Genomic DNA, 7813 nt, shown 5'->3' with positions numbered 1-7813 from the left:
AAGCTTGGGAGGAGATAGAGTATTCTTTCTTCACACATGGTCAAGTGTGAGTGTGTGTGTGTCAATGCCAAGCAAAAATCAGCCCCCTCTCTCTCTTGGGCAAACCCTTCCTGCTAAATTGGTCTAGCTTTTGCCTCATTGGACCTCCCCAAGTCAAGCCAATGGGTGTTAAGCAGCATAAGTGATAGCCTTCTGACATGTGTCCCCCTTTCCCCTTTTGTGAGAACTTTAGGTAATTAAATAATTAAACTAAACTCTCATTGGACCCCTTTGCCTCCTGGCCAATAGGAATCAGGCAAGCCATTGGGCTCCTGAATGCTCATTGGACCCCTTGGGAGACTGCCCAATAGTCTTTTAGGAGACTTAATTCTCATTGGTTTCTTTTATTAAATGTTTTTAAATTAATTAAACTAGATTTACTCTAGCTTAATTCTCATTGGTCCACTTCAAGGGTCATCCAATAGAAATTGGGCACGCCTTGTGGGCATCTGGCCTAGGGAGCTGACATGTGTCCCTCATTCACTTTGTGTAAAGGGAGCCTCTGTGTGTGTGTGTGGCTTTCTCTCTCATCCCCTACCTTAAGGGCTCGCCCCCTCCCATGTAGGGATGTGCAAAGACTTCTAGGGCACACACAAAGCATCCAATTTTCCCTAGGGTTGACCTTTGGACACAACCTTTGAATTTTGGAACCTTAGCATTTTGGAAGTCTTAATGGGCTGAACCTTAGGGTCTTTTTAGCCCATTGTTGCACATGGATCTTTTGCAGATGGCCCCCCCTTTGGATCCCTATTTTCCCTCCTTTGGATCCCTACTGTGGCCGGTCTGCTAGCTTAACCAATATTCTAGCTTTTTCTCCCCTGGCCTTCCCCACATTAAATGATCAGTTTAATATGAGAAAATCATTTAGGAGAATTAGATATTGATTATTATGACATAATTAGTGAAAAATTAGTGATTAATAGGTGATTTTGGCTACGATTTGCGCACAAATGGAGTAGGATATGAGTGTGTGGATCATATAGGCATGTTGTCCATACTCCCAAATCACTTTCTACTTGTGTGTAGCACAAAAAACACTTATCAATCAACGGAAAATTAGCATCAAAGTTAGGAAAAATTAGTGAATTTGATGGTCAAAATTAGTGATCAAAATCAAGAACTAATGATGTGTGTGGGTTGTTTTCTGATGTTCTAAGCATAATCAATGATAACCCAAGCACTAATCACACTAAAAACCACTCAATTATTCAACACACCTAATCTAAAAACTAACAAAATTAACAAAAAATTAGGGAAATTAGTGTCTTCTAATCACACCAATGGCACCTCTAGCTTAGGCTATCGATCCCCGGCAGCGGCGCCAATGTTGGGACGTCATCCTAGCATAGGGAGGACATCAACATAATGTCAATCCGAGGAGTAGGATCCGGCTAGGGCATGGAAACACACAAGCGGCTGTGCGTGCCAAATGGAGGATTAGAAGGTGAAACCTACACACAAAGAAAGCTACGGAGCGAATATGATGTTGCTACGAGGAGTGAGCACACTACTTACTCTACCATTCGGCCTAATCTCTCACACACAAGCTTAATCACACACTACTCTCTAATCAATCACTAATCCAACTCTAATCAAGCACACAATGAGCATAGAATAGCATAGAATGACCACACCGGGCACCAACACTCTACACGAGGCTACACACACTTAGTAGCATGCTTAAACAAGAGGGAAATATGAAAAAAGAGAGTGATTAATCAACAAATCAGCCACTAATCTTTGATTAATCAAGCATTGATTACACCATGAGCAAATGAGAGAGAAGAGGTTAGAGTTTAGCTATTGGCATGAGGCCGAATCGCCATGTACGCGCGTAGAAAGCTCAAGAACTCCATAGCCATCTCCTTCTTCACAAAGCTTATCTCAAGTGAGTAAGAATCCCCTTTCACACTGTGTGTTTTGAGTTATATACTCACTAGGCTTTTTAGAAGTGGCCGAACACCCAAATGGCCAAACTCACTTAATCTGCTACCTGCACTGCCTAGGATCTAAATATAGCTCAATGTTTACAACTTGGAACACTTGATGAGCCCAAAACACAATTACAACCCGCATTTGCGATCATTTGACGGAAAATCCTAAAACTTAAGTGACCGTCAATTGTGACCGTAACTCCATAGATAGTCATCAATTCCAACTCTTCTCTGCATCTGTTGCTTGTATTTGCTTCATCTTCATCTTTACTTTGCATCCGCATCATCTGGCCTCGTTAGCATTTACTAAAAATAGTAAATAGCATCTTTGATTGGTCCGTTTGGCCATTGTTGACTTAGCCGCCAAACATGAGTCTTTAAGCTATACACTTTTTAATATATGTATTCATGGACCACATGATTCATATATCTACATTGTAGATCCATATAATGAGAAAAGTGTATTGTTAAAACTACTCTCCGCATCACGATCTTCGATTCCTACAATGGGAGAAGTTTCTCTCAGACATGATTTGTGAAAAAAAAAACGATTATTTGATGAGCTACTGATTTTTATAGTGTAATCGTTCTCGGCGTATGGATCGAACGTTTATCCTTTGCTCTTACAACGGGGATTAAACCCTTGTGTCTGGTGCTTAGGACTTGCCTAGATCCTTACAATGAGAGGGATACACACGTGACACCACACTTTACATTAATCTTTGTAATTTGTAAAATAATGTGTATTTGTATGACTTCGTCACATTCCTATTGATAACATCTCATACATGCGAGGTTTTGGATTCAAAAAATCATAACATATTTTTTTATGATTTGCAAAATCATAATTAACATCATGCATAATCGCGTGTATGTTCTTGTGTATGTTAATCATAAATTACATTCATGTGGACCTGTGGTTTAGGGTTTAGGGTGATTGCTTAATGATTGTGTTGCAAAGAATGACTAGAATGTGTTGTATTACATGTCACTTATACTGCACATCATGGGTACTACAGGCAAGATAACAAAAGTTGAGTGCAAATATGTCAAACAATTCGTATGCACTTATCTTTATGGATTACGAAGTGATCACCTCCAGGACTAGAAGTCTTGCAAGAGTCCTCATACGAATCATTTTTGGATGAGTTATGTAGTGCTACATATGCAACACTAGTTGCAAAATTTTGTGGTGCTTCAGGTGGGATTGACGTCCTTATAGGTGATCACTTGGGCCACGACGTGAGTTGAATCATAGGGCAAGTTTGCAGAGTTGTAGAAAGCCTTGATAAGAAAATTAAAGGAAAGTCTGGCTTCATGGACCACATGAAGGAAGTAGAGGTCCTCTGCAGAAGCATGAAGGAATAGGGAAAGAGACCACGTGTAGAAGAGCCCAAGGATGTACCCGAAGTGCCTGCCACTTCGGAAGTACCAATCTCTGGCAATGATCCAATGCCGCCCAACATGGGAAGTTTAGACCCATGCAACCTTGTCATCATGCATATGGCTTGCAGTGAATTTCCATAAATGGCAAGCATTGGAGAAGGTTAGATACGGCATGCTCACGAAGGTGAAAGTCAATCATGAAACCTTCACAGATAAATTTTACTCCGGCAAGCTAATCAAGGGTGATGGCCAGAAGAGTGCCAATGACATAGTGCTACATGAGCCCACAATTATGAATATCACTCATAGTGGAATCATTGCTGCTCTAGGATTGGCAAGACACGCCACGCGAGCTCCCACCCTCATCTTCAAGATGTGGAATGGTGGAAACCTCGACCACTGGCTAGAGAGACTCCAAAAGAAGGGGAAGATGTGGCCATGAGCAAGGGTTTTAGAGATGCCGAGGGGAGCGTTGAAGCCGTCAAGTAGAATATATGGCCTATCATTAATGGATTTCTTCGAAGCTTCACCTTTTTGTACGCGAATAACATCACTCACAATGATGCTCATGGCAGTAATATCTTGCTGTATTTTGGTTGGGCTGGAGTATATGTGGGTGTATGTGATTGGGTAGTGCAACCTTGTTCCCCATAGAGAACACATTTTTGAAGTTGCCAGATCGTCTCCCATTGACAAGGGAAGCCTGGAGCAAGTGATATTGGTGGGTGGATCCCGAATGTATATCCACAAATCCTCCAGTCTACACGTGTAGCCAAGATATCTGCTCCCTTTGTAAATACATTCAAGAACTCCTTAAATATTTACCTAAGGATGATGACACTAATTATATCGCTTTCCTCAGATGCTTTCAGGAAGTCCTGTGCACTTGTGTATCTACCAATCCCACCCAACGCAAATCCTCACATGATCTCATCAGCATGTTACAAGGCATTAAGCGTGTTGGTCGCACACTCCCAGATAGTGTAGGCTTGAGTCCATCCAATGATTGAAATTTGAAATCATATATCATACCTTGTAATTTAAAAATGTGTCTATACTTTGCAATGAAACAATTTTCTCTTTTCTCATGTCCATTGTCTTGAAATTTCATGCTATTTTACTACATTGGTGTTGTCAAGTGATGAGAGAGATGTGAATTTTAAAATTGTGTATGTTGAACATTGATCGTACCCATTGATTGTAGTTTTTTAATCAATGTGTATCTATTGTTTCAATCTAATTATTTATTGTCATGTGATTCGACAGGAAATGGCAGCCCCATACTCTCCTCCCAATGTCGATGGTGAGCTCAACCACGAAGAGTCTCAACGCATCCTCAGAGAGGAGAGCCTGCATTATGAGGCTCAAGACCTCTCCTTATTCTTTGTTGAGGCCGTGGAGCCCAAATTTTTGGAGGGCAAACCAATGAAATTGGAAGATGTACGCAAATGTTGTCCCTCTTTTTTTTGTGAAAGATGTACTGTTTAGGAGGTCAGGTCATGCCAAGGCAACCGCACCATTGAAATATCAGATTTGCAACACAAAGGGCTCACGCATGGGTTGCTCCTACGCTTCATCTAAAAGGAGCAAAATCTACCTAAAAATAATCAAGTTTCCATGTACTTCATCCAACAAGTCTTCGTGCAAGTTATAATGAAGAAGCACATCCTTTGGATAGACCGTCCTTTCAACGCTGGTGTCGGACTTGGAAGAGCTAAAAAAAGGGCACAAGCGTGTTATGGGGAGGTAGATCCACCTGCATGAAAGAGGACAATTGTGCTCCTACCAGATGAGCATGAACAAACTGTTAATATTGTGTCTCAGGGGGCTACACTAGCCAGCCAAGGAGAGAGCATTCTCTCGCTACAAGAGAAGTTGGAAGCCAATGAAGTAGAAGTAGTTGTTTTAAAGAAAACACTTGCCAGATACAAAGCGCGGTACGGTCCTCTCTCTCCCTTGTCTGAGGAGGCATGACCAAGTTACAAGGCATATGTTCAAGAAACGGTGGATATGCTTGAGGTAGCATTGAACGTAGATCTTGAAGAATCGGTAGATATCACAATTTCTTAAAGACATTGTAGATTGTAGCTGAAATTTTCAATGGAAATTTATCCCGTCCTTTTTTGAGACACATTGTATTCTCTCTATGTTTATGGCAATGAATTTGTTTTGGAGTTGCTAATTGATGACTTTGTTGAGAATTTGGTTTATAGATGTCACTTTGTTCAAGATTTTGAGAATGGTTTTTTGTTTGGTTGCCATATCATGTCCTCAATACTTATGTTTATGTGAACTCTCTTCAATACTTGACTCTAAACTTAATGGAGAAGACTTATACATTGTCCAAAGATTGTCCAAAGGTGTGCATGTTGCTTGTAATTCAAAAAAGTGAGATATATAGCTCAATAGGGAGCTACAATGAGATAGAGTAGATACATTATCTTAAAAATATTTTTACATTTTTCCATCTATCACAGACACTAGGTCATCAACCTCTTCATTGTTTGAACATTCTGTAGCCACTTCCCAGTCCATCTCATTGTCGCTACATCTCTGTTCTACCACAATTTCATGAGTTTGAAGCACTCCAAAGTGTACTTCGGATGCATGTGTGGCTATCTTTGTGGATGCATGAAGGAGATGCATGTTATAAAAGACGTACACAAGATTTACGGCACGAGCAAGCGGTTTCTACACTTTGAGTGCACAAAGTCATAAGAAGACCAATTGCACTCACAGCTACCTCTGGATGCCGCAACCAAAAGCACCTTGGTCACCACGTGTTGTAACTCAACTACGTCTCCTCCATATTCTTTCCACCATACTGGGCCTAAAATCTTTTTTACACTATTAAGAACCCAAGGATCTCCAAAAGTTCCTTCCCTATTCACATAATCCACCCTCTGTTGGAATGCATCCATGCCATCGTCGCCTGGCAAGAACTGTGAGCAGACGTTTCTAAAGTCTCTCATTACATCTGTGTTGAAGGCTTGTCCATTCATCTAGAACTTGGGATCCAAGACAAATGCAACACCATGCAATGGTGTGTGCATTTGAGCCCATTGTTTTTCCAAAGATGCATGATCTGTGATCTCTCTCTTGCACTGTAGTGGTTGTAATCTTTGGTTTGACGCAGCGCCTCAGACATGATCCAATAAACCTTATCAATGACAAACTTATCTGTGTCGACAACCCTTAGAAGTTCCACATAGGGCTTACTAACCCCAACAAGTTTGTCAATGTTCTGCCAAAATAGAGGAGATTGCACCAAGGGTACACATTTTTGAGCTACTTCGCGATGGCTTGGATACTTGCTGAGCCAAGCCTCCCAACGAAAATCTGCAATAGTTTTTGCAAGAGCCACTCGCACTTCAATGATTATTCAAAACATACTATGATGTAGCGAATCGTGTGCTTAAGAAAATTTGAAGTGCTTTTTTTAGAGACTTGGAGCAAAATAAAGCATATGTAAACTGATGTTCCTGTATAAACTTGACTATGTGATTGGCATCAATAAGAACCTGTTTTATGAATGATAATCTATCCATATCCTTTAGGAGTAAATTTAGGGTGTGAGTTGCACATCCAAGCCATGTAATTTTTGAGTACATTTCCATAATGGATAAACCCGCTCCTTTGTAGTTGGAAGCATTATCTGTAACAATAGCTGTCACATTCTTCGGTCCACCCAGTTGAGAAATAGCTCGCTCATATACCTTTGCTAAGTAGAGACATGTATTGTCTTTCAATGAGGTATCACTGGCATCCAAAAACATTGCACCTTTGGGACAAATTACCATGACATTAATCAATGGTTTTTTTTGACAGTTGGCCATCCGTCGAGCGCTATGGTACAAGCAAACACTGGAACAAAGTCAAGCACCATTCGCTTGAGAATCACTTCTATACTGCTCTTGACTTTGTCCACATACTCTATTCGCATTTTATTATAATCAGGATAGATGAATCCTTTTTTTTTCATTTGACACAGGGGCATCTTTGAAAATAGGATTTCTTATGACATTAAATGGGACTCCACAAGACATGAAGACTTGTGGTCCCTCTAGATGCAATTTGAGCATGTCCTATTGAGTGAATGCTGCGTGTAGAGTCCCAGGTGTACCGGATCTACTGGATGTTCCGGGACTTGCATCTATCCCTCCCATGGCACCATTTGGAAAAGTATAATGACTTTGAGGTGTTCGGGTTGTTCCCATTGAAGGTCCTTGGTTAGCTCACATATCCTCTTGATCTACACTCACTTCTTCTATGTTGACAGATGACGCACCTGTTATACCCTTCTGTCTCTTAGGAAGAAGTCTTGCATGTATGCATCTCTTTACATACCCTGCAAAATGGACCCATATGTTGTTAGGCGGTGCTCCACATTCTTTCAGATTGGGGCTAGTGCCAAATAAATGTTCTTTGATGCAATTTGCATTGTCGTGCCACTT

General features: G+C 40.8%; 1 pseudogene; it reads right to left on the bottom strand.

The window, feature by feature from the left end:
- Positions 1-5813: 5813 nt before the first annotated feature.
- On the bottom strand, positions 5814-7159 carry LOC147436518 (uncharacterized; annotated as a pseudogene).
- Between the last annotated feature and the right edge of the window lie 654 nt (positions 7160-7813).

The sequence above is a fragment of the Adiantum capillus-veneris genome, chromosome 18, assembly GCF_014529385.1.
Source record: "Adiantum capillus-veneris isolate H3 chromosome 18, ASM1452938v2, whole genome shotgun sequence".
Taxonomy (NCBI): Eukaryota; Viridiplantae; Streptophyta; class Polypodiopsida; order Polypodiales; family Pteridaceae; genus Adiantum; species Adiantum capillus-veneris.
Note: the sequence above shows the minus strand (reverse complement) of the source record. Positions and strands in the feature narration are given on the sequence as shown.